We start from the raw sequence: 12,318 nt of genomic DNA, 5'->3' as shown, positions 1-12,318 counted from the left end.
TACGGTAGATGAGACGTCCTCACCTGACTTCACAGAGGGATGAAGGGAGAGAAATCTCAACTTCACCTAAACCAGAAGGGTCTTCTATGGAACACCTGTGTCGCCAGCAGTACAGAACAGCTAATTAAGACTGAAAAATGGGTGAAATTACCATGTGAAAAAATTTCAAAAACATCAAAGTTAAGTTCCATGGACAAAAGTTGAATTTTCTAAAGTCATAAGCCAAGTTAAGTTCCATTTCGTATGCGGAATGGCCCGGGCAAAACACAGACTCGAGTTACGGGCCATACGCCATTCAGTTATTCTCATGTCTCAAAATAGATGTACAAAGTATATAGTTTAGTGTGCTCGTCATCAACACTAAGATGCGACTCCCGACGACGGACACAGCGATCCCTACATGTCTGCCCGTCAATGCGGGCGACACAATAATGGAGGTGGAGAAGAGACGTTATCGTGCACAGTCGAGGAGCACGAGACGGGACATCCTCATCTCAGGTAACGATGCGATACAGGATGATCGTCTTGACTTCAGCTGACGCACAGGACATCCTCATCTACAGTGGTAAAGATGCTATGCACGTCAGGGATATATCGCCGTCCTAGCCAGAGGGACGAGGAGGGTAAGTCCTCATCTAAGCTGATGAAAGGACGTGAAGAGAAGCGTCAGTGCCCGAGCTGGTGAGGGGAAGCGACAACGCATAGGACGTCCTCATCTCAACTGATGATGACCATAAGTTAATACCAATAGTTCCTCCAGAATCCCGGCTATGTCTCTCATCCTGAAGTACTCGCACAAACTGACAACCTGCCTCAAACCTTCCGAACTCTGGAACCTCAGCAAGCCGTCTCCCTTCCGTTACACCGGTAGCTAAGCCACGGGATCTCGGAAACTCCCCTTCCTCTGCACAACCTCGGGACCTTGGCATTCCATGTCTCCTGTAACAACACCACGAGACCCATGCAACGAAGCACTCCTCCCAAGGGACACCTACTCTTGTACCAAACGCTACTTCATGTCAATGCTCATCTCAGTGTTGCACCACTTGTCGCAGCTCGCCCTGAGCCACAACACCATTGTACTTACATAATAAAGTAGTATGCTGTTACCCGTTTTTCCAAATCACAAATACAAAATAGACGAGACAATACAAGTGACCGCTAAACCTTTAAATAAAATATATGGATTATGATAATCGCTGGTTGCCGACGACAAATATTTCTTAAAAGGTTTCTGCGTCTATTTCACGCAGGTCTTTCACTTCACATGTCGGAAGGTTAAACCGTCTCCATCCTTCTCGCTGGGCACTCGTATATATTTTGCTTAATATCCGGAACATTTCAAGGGAAGATTAGAGAGAGAGAGAGAGAGAGAGAGAGAGAGAGAGAGAGAGAGAGAGAGAGAGAGAGAGAGAGAGAGAGAGAGAGAGGGGGGGGGGGGGAGAGGAGAGGAGAGGAGAGGAGAGAGAGACTAGCATACCATGAATAATGAAACAAGTATCGATAATTAGGTAAGTGACTGATGCATAAGGCTACTACCCAGGTACCACGTCAGCCATCAGTCTCAAGGTGAAGAAGCACTTACCCTCTTCCCAGTGACCAGTCAACGCGCACATCTATGCCTTGCTCTCCCTCCTCTGCCCGCCGACTTCCCTCTCCCCTTCCTTCCCCTCAGATGACTGATAATGACCCACCAGCTGATAACGTCCACTCAAGGGAGACGCATCTCTGCAGACCATCGTATCTCACCCCAGCTTTATACGGGGAACAAGGCCACAAATTACCAATTACGATCGTCATCGCAATTGCCTCACCAGGGAAAGTTTACATCATTTTAACCCCTTCAGCACACAGGCGCGACCCCTGAACACGCTGGTACAGAAGCCCTGAGGATGAGGGTTTGACCCTCCACCAGGCCATAATACTCTAAGGATTGTCTCGTCGCAGTCGAGAGAGAGAGAGAGAGAGAGAGAGAGAGAGAGAGAGAGAGAGAGAGAGAGAGAGAGAGAGAGAGAGAGAGATGCATTACGTTTTCTTTATAAATTTAAGAAAAGGATTAGAAAATGATTCAGAGGAAACTCGTCATCGCAAGTAGCATCCGTGTCTAAAGCGTGTTATCACCGAGCCACCACCCGCCTGTAGGCCCAAAGTCCTGAACATGGAAAGGCTACGGGAAAATGGAGAGAAAACATGGAACAGAAATCCGCAGCTTCGCTGTTAAGAGGAAAGGAGGAGGTATCATAACAGTCAGTCCTCATTTGGCTGGCCTTCCCACAGAAACTATGGGATGCAGCAGCCAGTCGTGTGCCGTAGGTCCAGGCTGGGACTCAATGGAAGAAGATGATGGGAGTAGAAAAAGGCAGAAACATCATGGCGAATGGAGAGGGATGATTGAAGGGAGGTGGCAACAGGAAAGTTAATAAGGTACAAGACTTTGGATTCCCATCTGACCAAGATATAGATGGAAGAGCCACCACAGATATGCAAGCAGTGCTCCACACCGCAGGAGCGAGAGTGGCAGAGAGAGAGTAGGAACAAGTCCCCTTTCCAAGTGATGGGCAGTATAAAAGCAATGTTTCCAAGGAAATGTTTGTGGTTTTTTAGGCAAGCGAAACAGGCGAGCAACGATGGAAGAAAGATGGCTTAGAGACACACTCCCTTAGTACATACGTGTTGCTCACTCGCAGCTACGAGACAACTCGGAGAACCTCGTGCGAGGAATATGTGGGAGGAGGAAGGCAACAGGCTCCGTGAGAGGAGAGGCGGAGGACTATATGTGGAGTCATCCTGAGACGAGTTGCAAGGAAATAAGAAGCCAATAAGAGCAGCTTCACTAGTTGAATGAGTTAGTTGTAGATTAACTCAAGTCGGAAAATAGGAGAGGTTAAACTATAAACGTTACTGGAGATGGTTCTACTTAAGGATCAGCATTTCGATTTATAAGTTGCATACTCAGTCAAATCCTTATGTTTTCTTTTCGTGAAGGTATACTTCAATCGTGGCCCAATACGCTTAATTCCTGACAGCCATCAGAGCTAGAGTTATCAAACCATGCTGAAAGGGATAAGACTTAGCAGAAAGGGAATTGGACTCTATACCCGCCAAGTTGTCCTCTGTTATACGGTCAGCACAGCTGGAGGCGTCACGACCATCAAAGCAGTGCTGCAGTGATGACCGTTCTGGTGCTTCTATTCTGCGTCTTCGCCTTCCCTGTTATGTCAACAAATGACCATGTTTCCCGACTCACTGCTGTACTGCTGCATCACCAGCTGTCCTTGTTAGTGATCCTATGCTGCTGCATCACCAGCTGTCCTTGTTAGTCACCCTGTGCTGCTGCATCACCAGCTGATGCAGCATCACAGTAATTACTGCAGTTCGTTTGGTTAATTCCGTTTAGTTTGTCCACTGTTTCCATCGCTTCGGTCAGACTTAACATCAACGACACTTCGCTGAATCATTATATCAGTTACGATTTCTTCTTCATTTCCTTCCATCACGATTTACTGTTTTATCAATCATTACGATTTCATCCTTTATCACATATGCCTTTCACCTCAGCTTTATCTACATAGCTCAGTTCTTCTATGTCTTCGTCTTCCTACTCTATAACCGTCTCTTACCAGCACTTCATTACTTCGTGTCAATATCTAATCTTACTTCAGTTGTCTGCACTAGGTAGTGTCAGTGGCATGCCTTGCTAAAGCATTCATTCTTCACTGCTTTCACTGTTGCTTCACTCATCACTTCACTGCTTTCACTGATGCTTCACTCATCACTTCGCTGTTTTCACTGTTGCTTCACTCATCACTTCACTACTTTCACTGTTGCTTTACTCATCACTTCACTGCTTTCAATGATGCTTCACTCATCACTTCACTGCTGAGAATTCACTGTCGCTTTACTCATAACTTCACTGCTTTCACTGTTGCTTCACTTATCACTTCACTGCTTTCACTGTTGCTTCACTCATCAAGTCAAATTCATGCCTCTGTTTCATTTGTCTGAATCGAATCATCTTTCAACCGTTGCTTCTCCTTCTTATCACATAAGTTGGCACAAACTGCTTCCATTGATTATATGAAGTAAACTTTGTGTTGTTTCCTTGTCATCCAAGCTAGTGTGTCGTGTATGCTTGCTTGGTTCCTTGCAATAAGCTTGCATAGCTGCGGTCTCCGTGTGCATAAATCAACTTTAACTCTGGTGGTCTATGCTAACTTATTTTTGACTTTCGTTTTCTTTTATATAAAATTAGTTTCCTACGCTTCATTTTCTATACAATTTACCCTTAACTACTGCATTAGTTCCTTATATCAATTATGTCTTCAATAATGATATATATGTCTCAAATGAATCTTAACCTATTTCAGCTTCACCTGCCTATATGAACCACCAACACCAATTAATTTTCCTAACATCAGAGAACAGCAGATGTATGAAACTTGCGAATGGATGCGAGTGTGAATGTAAACAGCAAACAATAGTTCATAAAAGATGTATATGACAGAGAAAGGTCACTGGATGGTCCCTTCCGCGGGTGTACACCTCCCTCCCTCTCCACACCGCACGACCAGAGGTCACTAACTACCAGTAGGTCGGCCAACCAGTTCAGTTCTCCTTTCTTTCCTTGGGGCCGGTCGATGAACGGGTACCTGTACATACTGATGATACCTTACAGTCATGTTTAGGGCAGTCCGTTGCCTGAGCCAAGATACCATAAAAAAAAGGTGAAGTACAGCCAGTGTTGGCTCCAGGAGAGGAGAGGCAACGTGTTTGGAAGGTGACATAATAATATATCCAGCGTGAACACGTCAAGCACTTTTACACAACCACATGATATGGTTACTGACAGTGTTCGTTAATATTCATCGTATATAAGAGTCACAGATATGATAACGACACAAACACTAAATAACTCAAAAAACCGATCATAATCATTATTATTACCATTATCACACACACACACACACACACACACACACACACACACACACTAAATGATTTGATAAATTTTTTCAGTTTTATTATCATTGATAATATTAAGAGTACTATCATTACTATTGCACAATAGATAATTCATAAAATCGTTTATCATTATCATCATTATTACCATTATTATTACTATTATTATCATTATTATTATTGTTATCATTATCACCATCATTATTATCAATATCATTATTATCATTATCATTACACACAAACACATCTGAAGTACACGTTTAGTATCGTCATCATTGAGGTGTTATCCACAACGCCCAGGGTTACAATCAAATAAAGTCTTAACTTAGAGGCAGTAATTCACGACCTCCCCCTCCCTCCTCCTTCCTCCCACATCACCACAAAAGAAAAAGAAAGAAGAAATCGATCTTGTCACATCCGAGGGACGCCATGAACTCTAACAGCGAGGAAGAAATTGAATCAAGAAATTATGGGTTAACAAACGCAGCCTCGCCAGTCCTAGTAGCTACTGGGAAGTGTGTATAGAAAACGGACTTAACCGCCACCCGGAGGCTTGGCGTGGGCACGTACGCACGCACAGGCAGTGTTGTGCATACCCTTGCCCCCCGCGAGGCTGGACGGAAAGTGAGAAATAAACTAAGACACAGATGAGAGGGAGCAAATACGGGTGTGGGCAAGCATCAGTCAGCCCTACACCAACACTGGACTTATAACGCTAGCCAGATACGCCCCCCCAGCCCTACCCAGCCCCCGCATCCAATAACCACCCCTACCAACCATCTACATAAATACCGTGTTCCCCCTTCCATCCCGGGCCTCATGGTCGTGCCAGGTGAATTTCATTTTTATGTTCCCCCGACGTAAGGTGGATTTCTCGGAGGGTTCGAGTGACAGGGACAGGGTCGTAAGCCGGGTAAATGGTCTGATAGGGTAGTGATAGGAAGAATAATAAGATTTTTATGCTTTCATTTTGATATTGCTGACGACTTGGGAGTCCAGATGAGGTCGAGACCTTTGACGAGAGGAGACGGAAAGGGTGAGACAGACAGACAGACAGACAAACTAGAGACGTCCAGCGACTTACACACAGAGACGATGGCCAAAAAAAAAGACAAAACAGAAGAGAAATGAGAGGCGAACGGAAGGAAGGAATGAGAGAGAGAGAGAAGAGAGAGAGAGAGAGAGAGAGAGAGAGAGAGAGAGAGAGAGAGAGAGAGAGAGAGAGAGGGGGGGGGGGATGAGACTAGCGTGACAGAGGTGAGACACAGAGAAACAAATATAACAGACGGGAATGAAAGAACTATGACAATGAGAATCGGACAAATACAGCAGTGCGTGAGGTAAACAAGCGAGTGTGGGTGGAGAGTGAGAGGTGAGGCAATGAGAACGGAAGACAGACCTGAAAAAGAAAAAAAGACTGAGAACGAGAGACAGAAGAAAGAACAACATGGGAATGAATGTTGGCACGCACAGACAAACAAACAAGAACAGAACCCGAAACACTAAGCGGAGAGACAGACAAACAACGCAAGGACAGTAAGCGGAGAGACAAAGAGACGAGAGCAAAGGTCTCGGGAGAGGAAGGACGGCGGGAGACAAAGAGAGGGAGGAGAGAGACAAGAGGGGTTGGAGATGGTGTGGCGGCGGGCAGAGTCGGTGATCACAGTAGATTACGTGTTATCTACGTCGTCAACGGGCTACTGCGCCGCCAACCTAAGAAAAAAAAATACATTTTCTTTTCTCTAAATATATCTTACTCTCGTACTGCTCTAACCACCTGCTTTATATGTTACTCTCGCACTGCTCTAACCACCTGCTTTATATCTTACTCTCGCACTGCTCTAACCACCTGCTTTATATCTTACTCTCGCACTGCTCTAACCACCTGCTTTATATCTTACTCTCGTACTGCTCTAACCACCTGCTTTATATCTTACTCTCGTACTGCTCTAACCACCTGCTTTATATCTTACTCTCGTACTGCTCTAACCACCTGCTTTATATCTTACTCTCGTACTGCTCTAACCACCTGCTTTATATCTTACTCTCGCACTGCTCTAACCACCTGCTTTATATCTTACTCTCGTACTGCTCTAACCACCTGCTTTATATCTTACTCTCGTACTGCTCTAACCACCTGCTTTATATCTTACTCTCGCACTGCTCTAACCACCTGCTTTATATCTTACTCTCGTACTGCTCTAACCACCTGCTTTATATCTTACTCTCGTACTGCTCTAACCACCTGCTCTCTATCTTACTCTCGTACTGCTCTAACCACCTGCTTTATATCTTACTTTCGTACTGCTCTAACCACCTGCTTTCTATCTTACTCTCGTACTGCTCTAACCACCTGCTTTATATTTTACTCTCGCACTGCTCTAACCACCTGTTTTATATCTTACGCTCGTACTGCTCTAACCACCTGCTTCATATCTTACTCTCGTACTGCTCTAACCACCTGCTTTATATCTTACTCTCGTACTGCTCTAACCACCTGCTTTATATCTTACTCTCGTACTGCTCTAACCACCTGCTTTTTTTTCCTTCACACCTCTTTCGTTTCTCTATAGTCTACATTCCACTCTAAATGTATCAACGGAATATCAAAATAATGGTCATACACAGTGTCTGATCCATGCTATATTTAAACTCTATGTACTTAAACTGTTCATCGTTTACAGATATGACTGTTTCATCACATGCACTATAGGAGTGACCATCTTTCCTGAATATAGATATACAAACGTGGAAAAGTAAGAGGAGTGCGTCCATACAGAACTGGGGTGACCATAAATTAACCATCACAGGGCCATGATGTGCAGCCGTCTGGAAAACTGAGTGTGTGAGCAGGTTATTGTGGCGCCGGGGGGGTCCCCTCCACATTGGCCGCTCCTGCTCAATTCTCCCTCCGTGATATTGAAACCCGCCCCGCCTGCTTGGCGGTGGCACCGCCCGGCTGCCGTTCCTCCATCGTCCTCCACACATAACCTCCTCACCCGTCATCCCACGTCCTCCTCGTACGGGGCCACCTACCTACCTACCTACCTTAAGCCAAACACCTCACATTCCCCACGTATACATCACCTCCTCTACACCAGTGTGGCCGACGTACCCAACTCCTAAGCTACTCATCCAAGACAGACAGTCCCGCTACGTCTAGACCAATATAGACAGGACAGATATACATCATGAATAAACTTAGAACTCAAGTTCATCACCCACTTATAGCTTGCCAGCATCACTTACTTATTAAGATTAAAAGAGAAGGACGCAAGATGAATGATTCGTTAATACTTTACTGTTGTTCCGTAAAACAAGTTTCTTACGAGAGCATTACATAAGGCGGTCCTACAATACAATGGAAGGGATGCCACATGATACCAGGAATAAGGATCATAATGCCTTTCTAAAACTGTTGGCTGATGACACATCCGTGAGTCTTATCCAAGACTGTCTACACTGTAGGGATGCGGCCTGAGCACTGCGGAGCGACATACGCCCCGACTACTGAGTCCTCTACAGTCACTGTAACAAAGACCATGTGAGCCACTGACCAATAGGATGAGATGCTCGAGTATTTTGATCTACTCCTCTAGTGTCCTCATTGACTGTGGCCCTCAAATCCATCCCTGTACCTTGATTCGCACATCGCCCTACCGTCCGCACTGACCCATCAAGTGGCTTGTCTGCATTTCTGTTGACTTTACATATGGGGTCCTGAACACCACCTCCGTGACCTAAAGAAAATAGTATTCCTTTCCTGTCCTTACTTATGGGTAGTGACCCCCACCTTGACCTACGCTTGTACGCATGCCTCACAGTCACACTATACTTCTGTTCGTTCTATACACTCAAGCTTCTCGAGTGTCTGCAACGTCTCGCCTCCGCCATACCAGGTGGAGTTGTAAAGAGACCTTGAGTCAGGTCAAAGGTCAGATCATCATTACCCACGGGTTGTACTGTTGTGGTTAAGGTGTTAATCATTACCATCCCCGGCCTCTAAGGTAACTACCTTATAGTGACGCCTAAGGCTATGGTGATTCAATCGTAGTCCTTACGATGACCGGCACAAGCTGTGATCCAGGAATCACAAAACTGTAAAATGATCATCATTCTCTCATCTAACAATCATATAAAAATATTAATAAATAATGATTATAGTAATAATAATAATAATGATAATAATAATAATGATAATAATAATAATAAGAATAATGATAATAATGATAATGATGACAATAATAATATCAATAATAATAATAATAATAATAATAATAATAATAATGATAATAATAAAAATAATAATAATAATAATTATTATTATTATAATAATAATAATAAGAAAAAGAATAATGATAATAATAATAATGATAATAATAATAATAATAATAATAATAATAATAATAATAATAATAATAATAATGATAATAATAATAACAACAATAATAATAAATAACGTTAACAAACCATGACATGGGACGTTTATGGTTTTCTGACACATTATATGTCAATCAAAGAAAAATTAATCGTTGATTAAACATTACTAACAATGCGGGATAATGATCCGTAGTCGACCACTCCGTCTCGAGATAGAGCCAAACTCCAGCTTCTGTGCCTCACCTTCATGATCTCTCTACCACAGCGGAGGGAGAGACAAGAGGACTCTTGACCGTTCCGCCACCAACACCTCACATGATCTGAGGTCCACATGACCCCCTTCAATCCTGCTGGAGAACACCAGGAACCTCCCATTCATCGAGGCAACCCCACAACGCTGGCTTCAACACCGGATCTTCCCTACGCCGTGAGAGACACACGGGCTGGGGGGACCTATGTGTGGAATGTAAGCTGGTGGAGAGAAATATGTTACTCCTCCTTCCTCTACATCCTCTATGATCTGGGCTGGCTACTGTAGGGGAGGAGGAGGAGGAGGAGGAGGGGAAGCCTAGGTTATGGCTATTTACATACGACTGTACAGTAACCCGCCACCTGTTGAACAGGGTCAAGTGCTCGGGGAGAGGGAGGAGACTCCTCTCTCTGCCACTATCATCATCTCGATACATACATATTCAGACAGCGATCAAGTGGATAAAGCAAATATTTATTGCGATAGCTCTCTCTCTCTCTCTCTCTCTCTCTCTCTCTCTCTCTCTCTCTCTCTCTCTCTCTCTCTCTCTCTCTATATATATATATATATATATATATATATATATATATATATATATATATATATATATATATATAATGTGTGTGTGTGTATGTGTAATGAAATACGAGTAGTACATTAAACCAATTCAAGGAGAGAGAGAGAGAACTGACGACTCCTTGTAGATATAGTGACCATCAACATATGGTGAAGCTTGAACCATATGGAAGCTTTAGCAGTATAACCTAAAGTGATGAACCAAATGAAATACAGATGACCTTCTGTCTGAAGGAGGACAGAGATACCAGAGCTGGTCCATTAACTGAAGGCAAGTCACAGAGAGGTTAGTCTTTTTCTCCTCCCCCCTTCGTCCTGTCCCTCTCCTACGTCCTGTCCTCCCCCCCCCCACCCCCCAGTCCTGCACCCACCGCATCCACCCCTACTCCGCCCCGCCCCCGCCCCAGTCGCCTGCCCCGGCCTCATCTGGCTTCTCTCATCTCCCGGAAATCCATTGGGTCATCAACGACCAGTCCGCTGATGCCACTGCTGGTCTCCGTGGTGGGTGGCTCTCCCCAGGGTGTGTGTGTGTGTGTGTGTGTGTGTGTGTGTGTGTGTGTGTGTGTGTGTGTGTGTGTTCTTTTTACAGTAAGGGGTAGGGAGTTCTAGGCTTGCGGGGCCCCATTCTTGACATTTCTTGAACTTTCTCTGTTATTATACACTATCTAAACCTTCGTATACTGTCAGCAGTCACGATATCAAGGGATCATTTCCTTCATCCACTACTCTGATACCACTAGAGCATTTCCTCACAACTTCATGTTATGGCCGGTCATCAAACTGGTTTAGAAACCTGGAGGTTGTGATCAGTTCACCCTTCACTCTTCTTTCTAACACTGTAGTAAAAATTTTTTTGGTTTTAATCCTCCCACTGTGATTCAACTCCTTTAATTCTGGTTCTATCTTTGTTGCCCTCCTCTGAACCTTCTCTATCAAAAGTGTAAGAACCAAACATGAGAAGTATATTACACTGTAGCCTAATCTACTCCGTAAGTAGCTTGCTGAATATTTCCTTGTCAATTTACTTAAATGCAGTTCGAGAGTTTGACTCCTCAGCAATTCTCCAAAGGTGGTGCCTCAGCGACAAACTAAGCACACTGTTAACCCCTAAATCTGTCTCATATAGATTCCTACGCCTTATTTCCTGTTGGATGATATTCGTAATATGGCCTTCCTTCACCGCGTCCCATCCTCTACAAGGGATGAATTTCAATAAACGTGTATCAGACCTAATTTGGAGTTTGTCCTCATCCCTTTGTAAGCTAGTGAAATGCTCATTCTGTACTGTTCTCGTGGCCTCGGCATCATCCAGGGACATATTCAGTTTTCTTCTTGCAAGAACAACAATGGCTCCAGGACTTGTCCCCATGGTACGCCACTGGTGACACCATCCCACTACGGGAAGGTTCCTGATATGCCTCATTTTCTTCCCTTCCACTAAGGCTAAATCTGTAGCCACTGAAGGTCTCTCTCCCTTACTACGTGATTAAAGACAGAACTTCTTCACCATCCTTTCCAATGTTACTGCGTCAGATGCTCTCTGGGAGTCCAGGAGCACACAGTCCAACAATCTTTCTTTTGTCTACAACGGAGTTCACTCTTTCGCAGAAGTTTGAGATATTTGTCCCGCATGACCTCCTTTCCTTACATCCTCGTTGTCTCTCACTTAAGTAATCCGCCGTTTTCCTTTCTTAACGAAGAGCGCGACGCTTGTTCTCCTACACTTCCCTTTGGCACTGCCTCGTCCTCAAAGGAGATAGTGAAGAAACTTTCAAGCTGTCTGTCACGCGTATAGGCAAACTCCCTCAGCACAAATGAAGCGCCATTATGAGGATCATGAGCCTCACATGGATCATCGCCCAGTAGTGGTCTGCTTATGATATTCCTAGTCATCTGAATGTTTCTCGTACCTCTTCCCCACTCCTCACCTCCCTGGTGTTGGTGCTGCAAAGCCTCCTCCCTGGTGTTGGGGCTATAAAGTCTTCCACTGTCAAAACACCTTTGTACTCGTCATCTAACTTTACACACATACTTTTCACTGTCCTCTTCAAACTCTCTTCTCCTAATTCCTATGGCTGATTTGCTGCTCTTTCGCCCACAGTTCACTCCTAGTGAGTTTATGAAAAGGTTTTGGTTGGGTTATCCTCTGCCTT

The sequence above is a fragment of the Panulirus ornatus genome, chromosome 2 (genome assembly GCF_036320965.1).
Source record: "Panulirus ornatus isolate Po-2019 chromosome 2, ASM3632096v1, whole genome shotgun sequence".
Lineage (NCBI taxonomy): Eukaryota > Metazoa > Arthropoda > Malacostraca > Decapoda > Palinuridae > Panulirus > Panulirus ornatus.
The sequence above is the reverse complement of the archived record's forward strand: the minus strand, read 5'-3'. Positions refer to the sequence as shown.